Source organism: Pseudorasbora parva, chromosome 10, assembly GCF_024679245.1.
Source record: "Pseudorasbora parva isolate DD20220531a chromosome 10, ASM2467924v1, whole genome shotgun sequence".
NCBI lineage: Eukaryota > Metazoa > Chordata > Actinopteri > Cypriniformes > Gobionidae > Pseudorasbora > Pseudorasbora parva.
Window position 1 is genome coordinate 36684553 of NC_090181.1, and position 22241 is coordinate 36706793.

General features: G+C 37.6%; 1 protein-coding gene across 2 annotated transcripts in view; it reads left to right on the top strand.

Annotated features, from left to right (window-relative positions):
* Positions 1–5564: 5564 nt before the first annotated feature.
* LOC137091517 (uncharacterized) overlaps positions 5565–22241 on the top strand; it is a 98193-nt gene continuing 81516 nt past the window's right edge. Inside the window, exon 1 of one of the 2 annotated variants that reach the window (XM_067456019.1) lies at positions 5565–5857. The gene's annotated coding sequence lies outside the window, so the exon portion shown is untranslated. The remainder of the gene's footprint in view (positions 5858–22241) is intronic. The other variant, XM_067456020.1, reaches the window with a different exon arrangement.

The following is a 22241-nucleotide window of genomic DNA, read 5'->3' on the forward strand; positions in this document are numbered from 1 at the left end:
ATTATAATTCGACTAGTCAAAATGACAATTAGAGATATCTGCAATTATAATTGCACTAGTAAGAAATCTGATTCGAGATATCTCTAAATACATTTCGACTAGTCAAAACTCTATTAAAGATATCTGTAATGAGGTTAGAGATATCTTCAATAGACGTGTCACACATACGCAAAGGTAATTAGAGATATCTCTAATTCAATTTCGACTAGTCACAACTCTATTTTAAGATATCTGAATTGTACCTGCTCCTAGTCAAATCTGCGCTGTTGTGTAGGGTTGTGACGTGAGGAAATTTTCCACCAATAATCGACGAGTGACAACATTTGGATGCATATGATTAAATGTCTCCAGCAGACCCAGTCAAAAACATTTAAGAATGATTTAAAAAAAGATTACAGGTTAATAAATGTTTAAATAACATTGACATGATGTAGCTACTGATTACATTGATTAGTATATTGCGTTGTGTTTACTCGTGTCATAAAGGTAATAATCCACAAGGTGGGAGTGGTGTGTTGTATAATAGCAAAAGATCTGCGATGTGATATTCTGCTGTGTTGAGTGATGAGCGCCAGTGATTTGAAAAGTTATTTTAAAATTATAACATATGTAATGTTGCACCAGAAATAAGGCCAAATGCTTAGCTTTAAATGTGTTCGTTTGGGAATGAAAACTAACACGATTTAATCCACAGCATGCACATCTCAACCTTGTTTATTACTTTAATATATAGCCTAGAATTAGACAACAACCTTCTTGATCTTCTCAGCATATTATATGTCACTTTTACACATGTCCCAGGTACATTTTTATTTTCATACGTTTGATTTCCTTCTCTATAAATGAGCTTAAAATGACCAAAGACGCAGGACTTTTATTATATAATTCTTAAACAAAATGGCAGATGACAACGGTTTCTGCGGTAGGATTGGTTAATAAAATGTTTAAGGTGTGGCTTAGCTAAGGCATATTTGCATGCATGTTTAAGATATCTATAAATTATTTTTGACTAGTCAGAATGTTAATTCCAGATATCTACATTTATATTCTTCCTAGTCACAAAGCTAATTGCAGATATCTCCAAAGAAAGATCGTTCTAGTCAAAAATCAGACAGAGATATCTATAATTAAATTGTATCGCAAGCCATTTTAGCATTTAAACCTTTGTCTGACTATCTATAAATATATTTAAAGATAGTAACAATTGTATTTTGACTAGTGATAATTATAATTCGACTAGTCAAAATGACAATTAGAGATATCTGCAATTATAATTGCACTAGTAAGAAATCTGATTCGAGATATCTCTAAATACATTTTGACTAGTCAAAACTCTTTTAAAGATATCTGTAATGAGGTCAGAGATATCTTCAATAGACGCGTCACACATACGCAAAGATAATTAGAGATATCTCTAATTCAGTTTCGACTAGTCACAACTCTATTTTAAGATATCTGAATTGTACCTGCTCCTAGTCAAATCTGCGCTGTTGTGTAGGGTTGTGACGTGAGGAAATTTTCCACCAATAATCGACGAGTGACAACATTTGGATGCATATGATTAAATGTCTCCAGCAGACCCAGTCAAAAACATTTAAGAATGATTTTAAAAAAGATTACAGGTTAATAAATGTTTAAATAACATTGACATGATGTAGCTACTGATTACATTGATTAGTACATTGCGTTGTGTTTATTCGTGTCATAAAGGTAATAATCCACAAGGTGGGAGTGGTGTGTTGTATTATAGCAAAAGATCTGCGATGTGATATTCTGCTGTGTTGAGTGATGAGCGCCAGTATGTTGAAAAGTTATTTTAAAATTATAACGTATGTAATGTTGCACCAGAAATAAAGCCAAATGCTTAGCTTTAAATGTGTTCGTTTGGGAATAAAAACTAACACAATTTAATCCACAGCATGCACATCTCAACATTATTTATTACTTTAATATATAGCCTAGAATATATAGCCTTCCTGATCTTCTCAGCATATTATATGTCACGTTTACACATGTCCCAGGTACATTTTTATTTTCATACGCTTGATTTCCTTCTCTATAAAGGAGCTTAAAATGACCAAAGACGCAGGACTTTTATTATACAATTCTTAAACAAAATGGCAGATGACAACGGTTTCCGCGGTAGGATTGGTTAATAAAATGTTTAAGGTGTGGCTTAGCTAAGGCATATTTGCATGCATGTTTAAGATATCTATAAAGGAGTTTTGACTAGTCAGAATGTTAATTCCAGATATCTACATTTATATTCTTCCTAGTCACAAAGCTAATTGCAGATATCTCCAAAGAAAGATCTGTCTAGTCAAAAATCAGACAGAGATATCTATAATTAAATTGCAGATATCTTTAAATGAGTTTTGACTAGGAAGAATTCCAATTCAAGATATCTTGTATTAAGTTTTGCCTAGACAAAAATCCAATTCAAGATATCTTCAATTATAATTTGACTAGTAAATTATTTGCAGATATCTACAAATGTATTTTAGATATCTTTAAATTTGATGAATTAAAGATATCTTAAATGTGATTATGACTAGTCAAAAACCAGTTAGAGATATCTCTAATTATAATTTTTACTAGCAATAATTCAGTTAGAGATATCTCTAATTTAATTATGACTAGTGCAATTGTAATTTGAGATATCTCTAATTAGAATTATGCCTAGTATTAAATCAATTATAGATATCTTTAATTACAATTTCTACTAGTCAAAACTCATTTGAAGATATCTGGAAATATTTTCCAATGGAAGTCAATGGAAGAATGTGACTAGTCAAAATAGCATTATAGATATCTTGAATGTATATTATGACTAGTCAAATTAACATTGTAGATATCTTCAATCCATATTATGACTAGTCACAATCACATTGTAGATATCTTAATTGCAATATCGACTAGTCAAAATTGCAGAGGAGATATCTGGAACTGGAATTATGACTAGTCAAAACTGATTTATGACTAGTATGCGAAGGTGTATTTAATGCTAAAACGGCTTGCCATATCCCAATGCAATAACGCCACTCGGCTGTCTTCCAGTGCCCTGCGCAAGCGTGAGAACCCTGATGCAAGTTAGAACGGTCAAAGGCCTCTACTTAACGCAGGAATACCAAGGTACACTGGGAGGCATATTCCAGGAGGAGATATGCGCCAAGATGCCTACCCGTAGGGAGGACTTAGGAATACACGTATGACCCCGGGGGGCTGCATACGGAAGATCACTGGGGTACCAGCCGCAGGTGGATTTTTAACCCCAGGGGTGGCAAGGTTGCCAAGGGAATATTCCCAGGAGTGGAATATTCCCCTCTGATTTTTTTTTTTTATATATTCATACAGCTACACTAATATTTGATTCATAATGTTTCAGCACATTACAGTAAAATAATGTTTGTTTTTCTCCTGTAAAGCATCTAATCATGTATATACATGAATGTAAAAGGACCAGTTTTTGTCTGCTCTCTGAAAGTTGTTTTATATTTTCATTACATTTTAGTATAATAAATGGTATTATAAATAATATATATTTTGTTTCCATTATATTTAAAATAGAAATGCATTTCCCTTTATAGAACCAATTTTGTGTGTGTGTGTGTGTGTGTGTGTGTGTGTGTGTGTGTGTGTGTGTGTGTGTGTGTGTGTCAGAAAGAGAGACAAGGCATATTGGCCTATAATGATACAATCTTATTTTGTCACTCGCCATGAAATGCAAAAACACCTCACGTGGTCTGGACCTCCCTGAAATCACAGCTCAAATTGCCGAATCAAAGTTCAAAACCATCATTATTTCATTTGATCACTACCGAAAACAATCACAGGTCAGAAGTCATTGTCACTACTCGATCCGTACCGGCAACACAATTTGTTCTGCGCATGCGCGAAAACGTACTATTGACGTCACTTCCTGTCATCGCCAAAGTTTTGGCGACAACGGTGTCACTTTTTAAAAAAATATATTATTATAATTTTTTTATTGAACAAATACAAAAGCAAACAGCCACAGTTCAAAAAGGATTCAACAACAACAACAAAACAAATATAAACAATAGACCGAGGCAGCAAAATGAATTAAACAAACAAATACATAATTAAATAATAAAAAAGAAAACTATATATATATAAGGTAATGTAACTATAAAAAAAGCACACAAAAAAACAACAACAACAACATTGAGCCAGGGGTGGCATGCAATTTATAGTAGCCTAAATTAGGTTCAAGAGAGTGAGACAGTGAAAAATATGCCAATGCCTTTTTTTCCCTTTTTACATTATAAAAAGGTATATATACTTCTTGCACCGCATAGAGGACTTTAAGCTTTGGCATTGCTGGAAGAAAAGACAGTATCTAAATTACATTTCTCAAATGGGTCAAATCTTTACAAAAAATAATAAAGAAAGGTTTAACAGACAAAAAAAATTGCACTTGTGTATAAAAAAAACGTAGCTAGAAAAATAAATAGATTTATAAGAAAAAAAAAACTTGTCTTTAAGACTATTGTCAGAGTTATACAAAAAAATACAAATGGGACATCCTTAAACTCCAAATAAAAATTGTCTAAGAGAGAAAACCGTACAAACTTCTTGCAAATTTCTTCCAAAAAAAAAAAAAAAAAAAGTAACTACATGAAAACAATCCCAAAAAGGTGAGGGACAGACTCTTCCACTCCACAAAAGGAGCAAAGGGGATCCATCTCAGGAAACATTTTTTTGATATAAATAAATTGTCCTGTGTGTTTCTTAAATGCAGGCATATGAATTCTTTATATTGTAGACAAGTATGTTGAAGTAGAAAAAATGAAATTTTTCATTTAAAAAATGAAATATTGAATGCAAACAAAAACATCTGAATTTCCCAAATGGGGTCAAGCAAGTCTAAACTATTTAATCAATGTAATTAGTGCCACATAATAATAACCTTGGAATGTATAGTCTACATTTGTATTTTCCAAGTGAGGTCTCGTAAATGTGGAGACTTAGATTCTTATAAAGATTTTATTTAACTGGCTATATGGTATAAAAGCATCAAAAGACTACTTTAAGCCTACAGATTGCTGCTAATTTGTTGTTTTTTGGTTACATCTTATAAAGCATATTGTAGTTTGCATTTGAATATCCCTCTATTAGTTTTACAAGGGTTTGATATCCTAGATGTTAAATATAGGCTACAAATCAGTTTTTAAGGAACTTCATCACTGTTAGTGATTATTCAATTAAGGTTTATGGGAAATTATTAGCACTTGTATTTCACCAACTGTGTAATATTTCTGTCACTGAGGAAAGTAAAGAGCTGGATGATGTCTTAAATTTTATTTGTATGATGGGTAAAAATTATATTGACAAAGCAAGATAGGCCTACCTACCTTAATTTTAAAGCTAACTGCAAAGTATTTGCTTATGATTAATGTTATGTTTAAATCCAGGTAAGCATGAGGACAAGAAAGTTCCCTATTCTCAAAGTTTTATTCAGTCAACAAGCAGGACAAACAAACCAACAGTACCAGATGGTTACGTTGACAGCAGGTGCAACAACTCTTCCATTCTTACTATACCCTTTTTATAGGTAACAACATGTGAACTATAGCGCCATCTCCTGACAAATACACAAACGCAACAATTAACAATTATTATCAACTCTTCAAAAAGCACATATTCATTGTTCTTTATTGTTTATTTTGTATTGATTTATAGTTATGCAATAAATAAAAAACTATCGCGGTACGGATCGAGTGGTAGTAATTCAAATAACTGCCGTAAATAGCTTTGCAATGTCAAACAGGAAGTAGAAACATTTTCGCGCATGCGCAGAACAAATCGTGTTTCCGGTACGGATCGAGTAGTGACAGTCATCACCGGTATTTCAAACATTTAACCTCAAAGGTCATATTGCCCTCCAAGAGGATACATAAGGTCAAAGGTGATAACAACGTGGGTGGTCTGTGGGGGAGGGGAACAACCTGGGTGGTCTGTGGGGAGAGGGGAACGAAGGGGGCGTGGTAGATCAAAGGTCACCATGAATCATTTTGACACTTGCCGTAGTATATGAACTACTAGCTCCAAATGACCAAAACCTTAAACCTCTTGATTTATGTCATCTGGCAGTGATACGTATCATCAAATCCTCACTAGCCTTCCTTTGTGTAGCGAATTAGCTCTTAAGGGATTAATTATGAATATTTGAATCATTTAAATAGATTAACTTTATGTAGCTACATTAATATTGCAATCAATCAGTCAGTTCATTTGTGAACATTTAGTATTGATTATTACTTAATTCTAAGAAAAGGATATTTTTCATGGCTACAGAAAAAAATATTCTTCCTTTGTATTTACATAAGCGCTTAGAGCGCATAACCAGATCGATCATTTAAGGGACAATTTGTTTGCAGGCAGGGAGTCAGAACCAAACATATATTGTGCGCAAACTTTAATTAGGGGCCAAGCACCGAAGGTGCGGAGGCACCTATTGTAATCGTAGCCGTTCCTATTATTATTATTAGGGGCCAAGCACCGAAGGTGCGGAGGCACCTATTGAAATCGTTAGTGTTCCTATTATTAGGGGCCAAGCACCGAAGGTGCGGAGGCACCTATTGAAATTGTTAGTGTTCCTATTATTATTATTCTGCTTCTTCTTCTTCTTCTTCTTCTTCTTCTTTTTCTTCTTCCGCCATAGGAGTCTCTGGCAGCCCATAGAACCGTATGGTAAAAAGTTGTGAAATTTGGCACACTCATAGAGGCCAGTCTGAGCTGTCACTATAGCAAATTTGGTGCCTCTAACTCAATCCCTCTAGCGCCACCACCTGTCCAAAGTTTCACTCATATTTATGCTTATAACTTTTGACCCCTAAGGGCTAGAAACAAAATTCTTTTTTCATCGGATTCCTTGGCTCAAGCCGATTCGATTTCACCCTATGATGTCATTTTCCGGTATGCAAATTTTCCCGCCATTTTGAATTTTCTGAAAAACCTACTTTTTCGAACTCCTCCTAGGCCGTTGCTCCGATTTTCACGAAAATTGAAACAGATCATCTTCAGAGCATGTTGACAAAAAGTTATGGAATTCAAGTTGATTCGTCCAATCGTTTTCAATAAACGCACAAACAAATTTTACGTGGAGGTTGCAAAAACACACTAAAGGCTATATCTCCGCAACGCTTTATCGTATTCAAACCAAACTTGGTACATGTCATCACAAGCATGACCTGAAGCAACATGCAGCGTTTCGGCGCAGCGCCACCTACTGGTCCGGAGATACGAAAAATGCATATTTTGGCTTATAACTTCTGAACCGTTTATCCAAAAATCATAAAATTGGTCTCATTAGATTCAGGGCGTCATGCCGAGTCGACTGATATCCAATTTTACCATGTCGGCCATTTTGGATGTCGGCCATTTTGAATTATGTGCAAAAATGCTGTATTTTATGAACGCATGAACGGATTGTTACGAAACTTGGTATGGGTCATCACCACGATGCCCTGAAGTAGCCTGAGAAGTTTCGAAACAGCGCCACCTAGTGGAGAATTTTTTTTTTCAAACGCTTATAACTTTGGGTGTGGTTGACATATTTTGATGGGAGTGTGTTTTTTGGTCTCCTGAATCCTTGCCGACTCCAACGATACCAGACTTGCCAGGTTTCGGCATATGGTTTGCGCAGAGTTGTAATTTAGTGCTTAAAAAACATTTGCTGATATCTTCGAAACCGCTAGTCCGATCGAGACGAAACCAGCCTCAGAAGTTCGGAAACATAGGTCGATAGCTATACGCTAATGCCCAAATCTCAAAATATTGATAGTAAGGGGTAGTAAAATCCAATCAAAGTCAGGTGTCAGTCCTTTTTTACGTGTTTTTTCATATAAATGTCTATAACTCCAAAACAAAATGAGATATTTTCACCAAACTTGACACACATATGTATGGGCTCACTATGAGGACACATAAAAAAATTGGTGGGATTGTGCCTCTTGGTGGCGCTATAATAAAACAAAACATGAAATTCCCATTGACTTCAATGCAGTATTATGGTTTAAAATGCTAATGCTATAATTTAAGAATGCATTAGCGTATCGTTACAAAACTCGGTATGTGTCTTCCGCTCCATGTCCTGAAGATACTCAAAAAGTTTCGGGGTAGCGCCACCTTGTGGTCAAAAGTTGTAATAAAATGTACAGAAATGCGAATAACTTTTGATTAAATTAACCCATTGTAATGAAACTGGTCATAATACAGTCAATGGCTCATGCCGAGAACATGGATACCAATTGTGCCATATTTTGCAAACCTATCTGTCCTCCGTCTTGTTATTTGTTAAAAACCTACTTTTTCAAACTCATCCTAGACCGTTTGTCCGATTTTCACCAAAATTGAACCGTATCGTCTTCAGACCATGCCGACAAATAGTTATGGATTTCATGTTGATAGACAAAACAGTTTTCATATACCACTGCAACAGAGTTGAGCCATGATGCAAAAATGACTCTTGAGGCTGTATCTCTGCAATGCTTTGACATATTGACACCAAACTTTGCATGTGTCATTGTCATCTCAATCTGACTAAACCACATCAGTTTCGTAACAGTGACACCTATTGGTCGAAAGTGATAAACCATTAAACCATTATTATTGACTGTATTTAAAATTTGACTGCTATTTTGCCTAAAATCAACTTAATAGGTCCTTAATGGCTCATTGTTGCAGTTGGCTTGAGACTTCCAGCCATGCTGGCATGTCTTGTCTTCTTCTTTGCGCTTGGCCCCGATAATGGCTGCTTGCAGCTATATTTAGGGGCCAAGCACCGAAGGTGCGGAGGCACCTATTGAAATCGTTAGTGTTCCTATTATTATTATTCTGCTTCTTCTTCTTCTTCTTCTTCCGCCATAGGAGTCTCTGGCAGCCCATAGAACCGTATGGTAAAAAGTTGTGAAATTTGGCACACTCATAGAGGCCAGTCTGAGCTGTCACTATAGCAAATTTGGTGCCTCTAACTCAATCCCTCTAGCGCCACCACCTGTCCAAAGTTTCACTCATATTTATGCTTATAACTTTTGACCCCTAAGGGCTAGAAACAAAATTCTTTTTTCATCGGATTCCTTGGCTCAAGCCGATTCGATTTCACCCTATGATGTCATTTTCCGGTATGCAAATTTTCCCGCCATTTTGAATTTTCTGAAAAACCTACTTTTTCGAACTCCTCCTAGGCCGTTGCTCCGATTTTCACGAAAATTGAAACAGATCATCTTCAGAGCATGTTGACAAAAAGTTATGGAATTCAAGTTGATTCGTCCAATCGTTTTCAATAAACGCACAAACAAATTTTACGTGGAGGTTGCAAAAACACACTAAAGGCTATATCTCCGCAACGCTTTATCGTATTCAAACCAACCTTGGTACATGTCATCACAAGCATGACTTGAAGCAACATGCAGCGTTTCGGCGCAGCGCCACCTACCTGTCCGGAGATACGAAAAATGCCTATTTTGGCTTATAACTTCTGAACCGTTTATCCAAAAATCATAAAATTGGTCTCATTAGATTCAGGGCGTCATGCCGAGTCGACTGATATCCAATTTTACCATGTCGGCCATTTTGGATGTCGGCCATTTTGAATTATGTGCAAAAATGCTGTATTTTATGAACGCATGAACAGATTGTTATGAAACTTGGTATGGGTCATCACCACGATGCCCTGAAGTAGCCTGAGAAGTTTCGAAACAGCGCCACCTAGTGGAGAATTTTTTTTTTCAAACGCTTATAACTTTGGGTGTGGTTGACATATTTTGATGGGAGTGTGTTTTTTGGTCTCCTGAATCCTTGCCGACTCCAACGATACCAGACTTGCCAGGTTTCGGCATATGGTTTGCGCAGAGTTGTAATTTAGTGCTTAAAAAACATTTGCTGATATCTTCGAAACCGCTAGTCCGATCGAGACGAAACCAGCCTCAGAAGTTCGGAAACATAGGTCGATAGCTATACGCTAATGCCCAAATCTCAAAATATTGATAGTAAGGGGTAGTAAAATCCAATCAAAGTCAGGTGTCAGTCATTTTTTACGTGTTTTTTCATATAAATGTCTATAACTCCAAAACAAAATGAAATATTTTCACCAAACTTGACACACATATGTATGGGCTCACTACGAGGACACATAAAAAAATTGGTGGGATTGTGCCTCTTGGTGGCGCTATAATAAAACAAAACATGAAATTCCCATTGACTTCAATGCAGTATTACGGTTTAAAATGCTAATGCTATAATTTAAGAATGCACTAGTGTATCATTACAAAACTCGGTATGTGTCTTCCGCTCTATGTCCCGAAGATATTCAAAAAGTTTCGGGGCAGCGCCACCTTGTGGTCAAAAGTTGTAATAAAATGTACAAAAATGCTAATAACTTTTGATTAAATTAGCCTATTGTAATGAGACTGGTCATAATACATTCATTGGCTCATGCCGAGAAGATAGATACCAATTTTGCCATATTTTGCAAACATATCTGTGCTCCATCTTGTTATTTGTTAAAAATCTACTTTTTCAAACTCATCCTAGACCGTTTGTCCGATTTTCACCAAAATTGATCCGTATCGTCTTCAGACCATGCTGACAAATACTTATGGATTTCGGATTGATAGACAAAACAGTTTTCATATACCACTGCAACAGAGTTGAGCCATGATGCAAAAATTACTCTTGAGGCTGTATCTCTGCAATGCTTTGACATATTGACACCAAACTTTGCATGTGTCATTGTCATCTCAATCTGACTAAACCACATCAGTTTCGTAACAGTGACACCTATTGGTCGAAAGTGATAAACCATTAAACCATTATTATTGACTGTATTTAAAATTTGACTGCTATTTTGCCTAAAATCAACTTAATAGGTCCTTAATGGCTCATTGTTGCAGTTGGCTTGAGACTTCCAGCCATGCTGGCATGTCTTGTTATTATTCTGCTTCTTCTTCTTCTTCTTCCGCCATAGGAGTCTCTGGCAGCCCATAGAACCGTATGGTAAAAAGTTGTGAAATTTGGCACACTCATAGAGGCCAGTCTGAGCTGTCACTATAGCAAATTTGGTGCCTCTAACTCAATCCCTCTAGCGCCACCACCTGTCCAAAGTTTCACTCATATTTATGCTTATAACTTTTGACCCCTAAGGGCTAGAAACAAAATTCTTTTTTCATCGGATTCCTTGGCTCAAGCCGATTCGATTTCACCCTATGATGTCATTTTCCGGTATGCAAATTTTCCCGCCATTTTGAATTTTCTGAAAAACCTACTTTTTCGAACTCCTCCTAGGCCGTTGCTCCGATTTTCACGAAAATTGAAACAGATCATCTTCAGAGCATGTTGACAAAAAGTTATGGAATTCAAGTTGATTCGTCCAATCGTTTTCAATAAACGCACAAACAAATTTTACGTGGAGGTTGCAAAAACACACTAAAGGCTATATCTCCGCAACGCTTTATCGTATTCAAACCAACCTTGGTACATGTCATCACAAGCATGACTTGAAGCAACATGCAGCGTTTCGGCGCAGCGCCACCTACCTGTCCGGAGATACGAAAAATGCCTATTTTGGCTTATAACTTCTGAACCGTTTATCCAAAAATCATAAAATTGGTCTCATTAGATTCAGGGCGTCATGCCGAGTCGACTGATATCCAATTTTACCATGTCGGCCATTTTGGATGTCGGCCATTTTGAATTATGTGCAAAAATGCTGTATTTTATGAACGCATGAACAGATTGTTATGAAACTTGGTATGGGTCATCACCACGATGCCCTGAAGTAGCCTGAGAAGTTTCGAAACAGCGCCACCTAGTGGAGAATTTTTTTTTTCAAACGCTTATAACTTTGGGTGTGGTTGACATATTTTGATGGGAGTGTGTTTTTTGGTCTCCTGAATCCTTGCCGACTCCAACGATACCAGACTTGCCAGGTTTCGGCATATGGTTTGCGCAGAGTTGTAATTTAGTGCTTAAAAAACATTTGCTGATATCTTCGAAACCGCTAGTCCGATCGAGACGAAACCAGCCTCAGAAGTTCGGAAACATAGGTCGATAGCTATACGCTAATGCCCAAATCTCAAAATATTGATAGTAAGGGGTAGTAAAATCCAATCAAAGTCAGGTGTCAGTCATTTTTTACGTGTTTTTTCATATAAATGTCTATAACTCCAAAACAAAATGAAATATTTTCACCAAACTTGACACACATATGTATGGGCTCACTACGAGGACACATAAAAAAATTGGTGGGATTGTGCCTCTTGGTGGCGCTATAATAAAACAAAACATGAAATTCCCATTGACTTCAATGCAGTATTACGGTTTAAAATGCTAATGCTATAATTTAAGAATGCACTAGTGTATCATTACAAAACTCGGTATGTGTCTTCCGCTCTATGTCCCGAAGATATTCAAAAAGTTTCGGGGCAGCGCCACCTTGTGGTCAAAAGTTGTAATAAAATGTACAAAAATGCTAATAACTTTTGATTAAATTAGCCTATTGTAATGAGACTGGTCATAATACATTCATTGGCTCATGCCGAGAAGATAGATACCAATTTTGCCATATTTTGCAAACATATCTGTGCTCCATCTTGTTATTTGTTAAAAATCTACTTTTTCAAACTCATCCTAGACCGTTTGTCCGATTTTCACCAAAATTGATCCGTATCGTCTTCAGACCATGCTGACAAATACTTATGGATTTCGGATTGATAGACAAAACAGTTTTCATATACCACTGCAACAGAGTTGAGCCATGATGCAAAAATTACTCTTGAGGCTGTATCTCTGCAATGCTTTGACATATTGACACCAAACTTTGCATGTGTCATTGTCATCTCAATCTGACTAAACCACATCAGTTTCGTAACAGTGACACCTATTGGTCGAAAGTGATAAACCATTAAACCATTATTATTGACTGTATTTAAAATTTGACTGCTATTTTGCCTAAAATCAACTTAATAGGTCCTTAATGGCTCATTGTTGCAGTTGGCTTGAGACTTCCAGCCATGCTGGCATGTCTTGTCTTCTTCTTTGCGCTTGGCCCCGATAATGGCTGCTTGCAGCTATATTTATTATTCTGCTTCTTCTTCTTCTTCTTCTTTTTCTTCCGCCATAGGAGTCTCTGGCAGCCCATAGAACCGTATGGTAAAAAGTTGTGAAATTTGGCACACTCATAGAGGCCAGTCTGAGCTGTCACTATAGCAAATTTGGTGCCTCTAACTCAATCCCTCTAGCGCCACCACCTGTCCAAAGTTTCACTCATATTTATGCTTATAACTTTTGACCCCTAAGGGCTAGAAACAAAATTCTTTTTTCATCGGATTCCTTGGCTCAAGCCGATTCGATTTCACCCTATGATGTCATTTTCCGGTATGCAAATTTTCCCGCCATTTTGAATTTTCTGAAAAACCTACTTTTTCGAACTCCTCCTAGGCCGTTGCTCCGATTTTCACGAAAATTGAAACAGATCATCTTCAGAGCATGTTGACAAAAAGTTATGGAATTCAAGTTGATTCGTCCAATCGTTTTCAATAAACGCACAAACAAATTTTACGTGGAGGTTGCAAAAACACACTAAAGGCTATATCTCCACAACGCTTTATCGTATTCAAACCAAACTTGGTACATGTCATCACAAGCATGACCTGAAGCAACATGCAGCGTTTCGGCGCAGCGCCACCTACTGGTCCGGAGATACGAAAAATGCATATTTTGGCTTATAACTTCTGAACCGTTTATCCAAAAATCATAAAATTGGTCTCATTAGATTCAGGGCGTCATGCCGAGTCGACTGATATCCAATTTTACCATGTCGGCCATTTTGGATGTCGGCCATTTTGAATTATGTGCAAAAATGCTGTATTTTATGAACGCATGAACGGATTGTTACGAAACTTGGTATGGGTCATCACCACGATGCCCTGAAGTAGCCTGAGAAGTTTCGAAACAGCGCCACCTAGTGGAGAATTTTTTTTTTCAAACGCTTATAACTTTGGGTGTGGTTGACATATTTTGATGGGAGTGTGTTTTTTGGTCTCCTGAATCCTTGCCGACTCCAACGATACCAGACTTGCCAGGTTTCGGCATATGGTTTGCGCAGAGTTGTAATTTAGTGCTTAAAAAACATTTGCTGATATCTTCGAAACCGCTAGTCCGATCGAGACGAAACCAGCCTCAGAAGTTCGGAAACATAGGTCGATAGCTATACGCTAATGCCCAAATCTCAAAATATTGATAGTAAGGGGTAGTAAAATCCAATCAAAGTCAGGTGTCAGTCCTTTTTTACGTGTTTTTTCATATAAATGTCTATAACTCCAAAACAAAATGAGATATTTTCACCAAACTTGACACACATATGTATGGGCTCACTATGAGGACACATAAAAAAATTGGTGGGATTGTGCCTCTTGGTGGCGCTATAATAAAACAAAACATGAAATTCCCATTGACTTCAATGCAGTATTATGGTTTAAAATGCTAATGCTATAATTTAAGAATGCATTAGCGTATCGTTACAAAACTCGGTATGTGTCTTCCGCTCCATGTCCTGAAGATACTCAAAAAGTTTCGGGGTAGCGCCACCTTGTGGTCAAAAGTTGTAATAAAATGTACAGAAATGCGAATAACTTTTGATTAAATTAACCCATTGTAATGAAACTGGTCATAATACAGTCAATGGCTCATGCCGAGAACATGGATACCAATTGTGCCATATTTTGCAAACCTATCTGTCCTCCGTCTTGTTATTTGTTAAAAACCTACTTTTTCAAACTCATCCTAGACCGTTTGTCCGATTTTCACCAAAATTGATCCGTATCGTCTTCAGACCATGCTGACAAATAGTTATGGATTTCGGATTGATAGACAAAACAGTTTTCATATACCACTGCAACAGAGTTGAGCCATGATGCAAAAATTACTCTTGAGGCTGTATCTCTGCAATGCTTTGACATATTGACACCAAACTTTGCATGTGTCATTGTCATCTCAATCTGACTAAACCACATCAGTTTCGTAACAGTGACACCTATTGGTCGAAAGTGATAAACCATTAAACCATTATTATTGACTGTATTTAAAATTTGACTGCTATTTTGCCTAAAATCAACTTAATAGGTCCTTAATGGCTCATTGTTGCAGTTGGCTTGAGACTTCCAGCCATGCTGGCATGTCTTGTCTTCTTCTTTGCGCTTGGCCCCGATAATGGCTGCTTGTTATTATTATTATTATTATTAGGGGCCAAGCACCGAAGGTGCGGAGGCACCTATTGAAATCGTTAGTGTTCCTATTATTAGGGGCCAAGCACCGAAGGTGCGGAGGCACCTATTGTAATCGTAGCCGTTCCTATTATTATTATTAGGGGCCAAGCACCGAAGGTGCGGAGGCACCTATTGAAATCGTTAGTGTTCCTATTATTAGGGGCCAAGCACCGAAGGTGCGGAGGCACCTATTGAAATTGTTAGTGTTCCTATTATTATTATTCTGCTTCTTCTTCTTCTTCTTCTTCTTCTTCTTTTTCTTTTTCTTCCGCCATAGGAGTCTCTGGCAGCCCATAGAACCGTATGGTAAAAAGTTGTGAAATTTGGCACACTCATAGAGGCCAGTCTGAGCTGTCACTATAGCAAATTTGGTGCCTCTAACTCAATCCCTCTAGCGCCACCACCTGTCCAAAGTTTCACTCATATTTATGCTTATAACTTTTGACCCCTAAGGGCTAGAAACAAAATTCTTTTTTCATCGGATTCCTTGGCTCAAGCCGATTCGATTTCACCCTATGATGTCATTTTCCGGTATGCAAATTTTCCCGCCATTTTGAATTTTCTGAAAAACCTACTTTTTCGAACTCCTCCTAGGCCGTTGCTCCGATTTTCACGAAAATTGAAACAGATCATCTTCAGAGCATGTTGACAAAAAGTTATGGAATTCAAGTTGATTCGTCCAATCGTTTTCAATAAACGCACAAACAAATTTTACGTGGAGGTTGCAAAAACACACTAAAGGCTATATCTCCGCAACGCTTTATCGTATTCAAACCAACCTTGGTACATGTCATCACAAGCATGACTTGAAGCAACATGCAGCGTTTCGGCGCAGCGCCACCTACCTGTCCGGAGATACGAAAAATGCCTATTTTGGCTTATAACTTCTGAACCGTTTATCCAAAAATCATAAAATTGGTCTCATTAGATTCAGGGCGTCATGCCGAGTCGACTGATATCCAATTTTACCATGTCGGCCATTTTGGATGTCGGCCATTTTGAATTATGTGCAAAAATGCTGTATTTTATGAACGCATGAACAGATTGTTATGAAACTTGGTATGGGTCATCACCACGATGCCCTGAAGTAGCCTGAGAAGTTTCGAAACAGCGCCACCTAGTGGAGAATTTTTTTTTTCAAACGCTTATAACTTTGGGTGTGGTTGACATATTTTGATGGGAGTGTGTTTTTTGGTCTCCTGAATCCTTGCCGACTCCAACGATACCAGACTTGCCAGGTTTCGGCATATGGTTTGCGCAGAGTTGTAATTTAGTGCTTAAAAAACATTTGCTGATATCTTCGAAACCGCTAGTCCGATCGAGACGAAACCAGCCTCAGAAGTTCGGAAACATAGGTCGATAGCTATACGCTAATGCCCAAATCTCAAAATATTGATAGTAAGGGGTAGTAAAATCCAATCAAAGTCAGGTGTCAGTCCTTTTTTACGTGTTTTTTCATATAAATGTCTATAACTCCAAAACAAAATGAGATATTTTCACCAAACTTGACACACATATGTATGGGCTCACTATGAGGACACATAAAAAAATTGGTGGGATTGTGCCTCTTGGTGGCGCTATAATAAAACAAAACATGAAATTCCCATTGACTTCAATGCAGTATTATGGTTTAAAATGCTAATGCTATAATTTAAGAATGCATTAGCGTATCGTTACAAAACTCGGTATGTGTCTTCCGCTCCATGTCCTGAAGATACTCAAAAAGTTTCGGGGTAGCGCCACCTTGTGGTCAAAAGTTGTAATAAAATGTACAGAAATGCGAATAACTTTTGATTAAATTAACCCATTGTAATGAAACTGGTCATAATACAGTCAATGGCTCATGCCGAGAACATGGATACCAATTGTGCCATATTTTGCAAACCTATCTGTCCTCCGTCTTGTTATTTGTTAAAAACCTACTTTTTCAAACTCATCCTAGACCGTTTGTCCGATTTTCACCAAAATTGATCCGTATCGTCTTCAGACCATGCTGACAAATAGTTATGGATTTCGGATTGATAGACAAAACAGTTTTCATATACCACTGCAACAGAGTTGAGCCATGATGCAAAAATTACTCTTGAGGCTGTATCTCTGCAATGCTTTGACATATTGACACCAAACTTTGCATGTGTCATTGTCATCTCAATCTGACTAAACCACATCAGTTTCGTAACAGTGACACCTATTGGTCGAAAGTGATAAACCATTAAACCATTATTATTGACTGTATTTAAAATTTGACTGCTATTTTGCCTAAAATCAACTTAATAGGTCCTTAATGGCTCATTGTTGCAGTTGGCTTGAGACTTCCAGCCATGCTGGCATGTCTTGTCTTCTTCTTTGCGCTTGGCCCCGATAATGGCTGCTTGCAGCTATATTTATTATTCTGCTTCTTCTTCTTCCGCCATAGGAGTCTCTGGCAGCCCATAGAACCGTATGGTAAAAAGTTGTGAAATTTGGCACACTCATAGAGGCCAGTCTGAGCTGTCACTATAGCAAATTTGGTGCCTCTAACTCAATCCCTCTAGCGCCACCACCTGTCCAAAGTTTCACTCATATTTATGCTTATAACTTTTGACCCCTAAGGGCTAGAAACAAAATTCTTTTTTCATCGGATTCCTTGGCTCAAGCCGATTCGATTTCACCCTATGATGTCATTTTCCGGTATGCAAATTTTCCCGCCATTTTGAATTTTCTGAAAAACCTACTTTTTCGAACTCCTCCTAGGCCGTTGCTCCGATTTTCACGAAAATTGAAACAGATCATCTTCAGAGCATGTTGACAAAAAGTTATGGAATTCAAGTTGATTCGTCCAATCGTTTTCAATAAACGCACAAACAAATTTTACGTGGAGGTTGCAAAAACACACTAAAGGCTATATCTCCGCAACGCTTTATCGTATTCAAACCAACCTTGGTACATGTCATCACAAGCATGACTTGAAGCAACATGCAGCGTTTCGGCGCAGCGCCACCTACCTGTCCGGAGATACGAAAAATGCCTATTTTGGCTTATAACTTCTGAACCGTTTATCCAAAAATCATAAAATTGGTCTCATTAGATTCAGGGCGTCATGCCGAGTCGACTGATATCCAATTTTACCATGTCGGCCATTTTGGATGTCGGCCATTTTGAATTATGTGCAAAAATGCTGTATTTTATGAACGCATGAACAGATTGTTATGAAACTTGGTATGGGTCATCACCACGATGCCCTGAAGTAGCCTGAGAAGTTTCGAAACAGCGCCACCTAGTGGAGAATTTTTTTTTTCAAACGCTTATAACTTTGGGTGTGGTTGACATATTTTGATGGGAGTGTGTTTTTTGGTCTCCTGAATCCTTGCCGACTCCAACGATACCAGACTTGCCAGGTTTCGGCATATGGTTTGCGCAGAGTTGTAATTTAGTGCTTAAAAAACATTTGCTGATATCTTCGAAACCGCTAGTCCGATCGAGACGAAACCAGCCTCAGAAGTTCGGAAACATAGGTCGATAGCTAAACGCTAATGCCCAAATCTCAAAATATTGATAGTAAGGGGTAGTAAAATCCAATCAAAGTCAGGTGTCAGTCATTTTTTACGTGTTTTTTCATATAAATGTCTATAACTCCAAAACAAAATGCAATATTTTCACCAAACTTGACACACATATGTATGGGCTCACTACGAGGACACATAAAAAAATTGGTGGGATTGTGCCTCTTGGTGGCGCTATAATAAAACAAAACATGAAATTCCCATTGACTTCAATGCAGTATTACGGTTTAAAATGCTAATGCTATAATTTAAGAATGCACTAGTGTATCATTACAAAACTCGGTATGTGTCTTCCGCTCTATGTCCCGAAGATATTCAAAAAGTTTCGGGGCAGCGCCACCTTGTGGTCAAAAGTTGTAATAAAATGTACAAAAATGCTAATAACTTTTGATTAAATTAGCCTATTGTAATGAGACTGGTCATAATACATTCATTGGCTCATGCCGAGAAGATAGATACCAATTTTGCCATATTTTGCAAACATATCTGTGCTCCATCTTGTTATTTGTTAAAAATCTACTTTTTCAAACTCATCCTAGACCGTTTGTCCGATTTTCACCAAAATTGATCCGTATCGTCTTCAGACCATGCTGACAAATACTTATGGATTTCGGATTGATAGACAAAACAGTTTTCATATACCACTGCAACAGAGTTGAGCCATGATGCAAAAATGACTCTTGAGGCTGTATCTCTGCAATGCTTTGACATATTGACACCAAACTTTGCATGTGTCATTGTCATCTCAATCTGACTAAACCACATCAGTTTCGTAACAGTGACACCTATTGGTCGAAAGTGATAAACCATTAAACCATTATTATTGACTGTATTTAAAATTTGACTGCTATTTTGCCTAAAATCAACTTAATAGGTCCTTAATGGCTCATTGTTGCAGTTGGCTTGAGACTTCCAGCCATGCTGGCATGTCTTGTCTTCTTCTTTGCGCTTGGCCCCGATAATGGCTGCTTGCAGCTATATTTATTATTATTATTATTATTATTATTATTATTATTCTTCCGCTCTTGAGTCTATGGCAGCCCATAGAACCGTATGGTAAAAAGTTGTGAAATTTGGCACACAGATAGAGGACAGTCCCATCTGTCACTATAGCAAATTTTGAGTCTCCAATTCAATCCCTCTAGCGCCACCGCCTGTCCAAAGTTGCACTTATGTTTATGCTAATAACTTTTGAACCATAAGGGCTAGAAACAAAATTCCTTTTTCCCTTGAATCCTTGGCTCAAGCCGATTCGATTGCACCATATGACGTCATTTTCCGTCATGATAATTTTCCCGCCATTTTGAATTTTCCAAAAAAGCTACTTTTTCGAACTCCTCCTAGGCCGTTGTTCTGATTTTCACGAAAATTGAACCAGATCATCTTCAGACCATGCCAACAAAAAGTTATTAAAGTCAAGTTGATTAGTCGAACCGTTTTTGATAAATGCGCAAACAAATTTTATGTAGCAGTTGCAAAAATACTCTTAAGGCTGTATCTCTGCAATGCTTTATCGTATTCAACCCAAACTTGGTACATGTCATCACGAGCATGACTTGAAGTGATCTGCAGCATTTCGGTGCAGTGCCACCTACTGGTCCGGAGATACAAAAAATGGCTATTTTGGCTTATAACTTCTGATGGGTTTTTCCAAAAATCATAAAAGCGGTCTTGTTAGATTCGGGACATCATGCCGAGTTGATAAATATCCAATTATCCCGTATTACCCATTTTGGGCGTCGGCCATTTTGAATTTTGTCTAAAAATGCTGTATTTTACGAATTCATTAGCATATCGTTACGCAACTTGTTATGTGTCTTCTGCACCATGCCCTGAAGGTGCTCAAAAAGTTTCGGGGCAGTGCCACCTTGTGGTCAAAATGTATAACAAAATTTACACAAAGGCTAATAACTTTTGAATAAATTAACCTATTATGATGAAACTGGTCATAATACATTCCTTGGCTACTGCTGAGAACATAGATATCAATTTTGCCATATTTGGTAAAACGTCCTTTCCTCCATCTTGTTATTAGTTAAAAACCTACTTTTTCAAACTCCTCCTAGGCCGTTTGTCCGATTTTCACCAAAATTGACTCGTATCATCTTCAGCCCATCCCGACACAAAGTTATTGATTTCACATTAATAGATTAAATAGTTTTTGTTTAACACAGCGACGAAGCTGAGGCATGATGCCAAAATGACTCTTAAGGGTGTATCTCTGCAATGTTTTGACATATTGACAGCAAACTGTGCATGTGTCATTATCTCACCCTGACCACACCACATTCATTTGGTCACAGCGCCACCTATAGGTAAAAAGTGATACATTATTAATTTTTAACTTTATGTATAATTGTATATCTTTTTTGCCTCAGCTTATTTTAATAGGTCTTTAATGGTTCATTTTTGCAGCTGGTCACTCCCAGCCATGCTGGCATGTCCCATTTTCTTCTTTGCGCTGAGGCATGATGCCAAAATGAATCTTAAGGTTGTATCTCTGCAATGTTTTGACATATTGACACCAAACTGTGCATTTTTGCAGCTGGTCACTCCCAGCCATGTTGGCATGTCTTATTTTCTTCTTTGCGCTTGGCCCCGGAATTGCTGCTTGCAGCTATATTTATTATTCTGCTTCTTCTTCTTCTTCTTCTTCTTCCGCCATAGGAGTCTCTGGCAGCCCATAGAACCGTATGGTAAAAAGTTGTGAAATTTGGCACACTCATAGAGGCCAGTCTGAGCTGTCACTATAGCAAATTTGGTGCCTCTAACTCAATCCCTCTAGCGCCACCACCTGTCCAAAGTTTCACTCATATTTATGCTTATAACTTTTGACCCCTAAGGGCTAGAAACAAAATTCTTTTTTCATCGGATTCCTTGGCTCAAGCCGATTCGATTTCACCCTATGATGTCATTTTCCGGTATGCAAATTTTCCCGCCATTTTGAATTTTCTGAAAAACCTACTTTTTCGAACTCCTCCTAGGCCGTTGCTCCGATTTTCACGAAAATTGAAACAGATCATCTTCAGAGCATGTTGACAAAAAGTTATGGAATTCAAGTTGATTCGTCCAATCGTTTTCAATAAACGCACAAACAAATTTTACGTGGAGGTTGCAAAAACACACTAAAGGCTATATCTCCGCAACGCTTTATCGTATTCAAACCAACCTTGGTACATGTCATCACAAGCATGACTTGAAGCAACATGCAGCGTTTCGGCGCAGCGCCACCTACCTGTCCGGAGATACGAAAAATGCCTATTTTGGCTTATAACTTCTGAACCGTTTATCCAAAAATCATAAAATTGGTCTCATTAGATTCAGGGCGTCATGCCGAGTCGACTGATATCCAATTTTACCATGTCGGCCATTTTGGATGTCGGCCATTTTGAATTATGTGCAAAAATGCTGT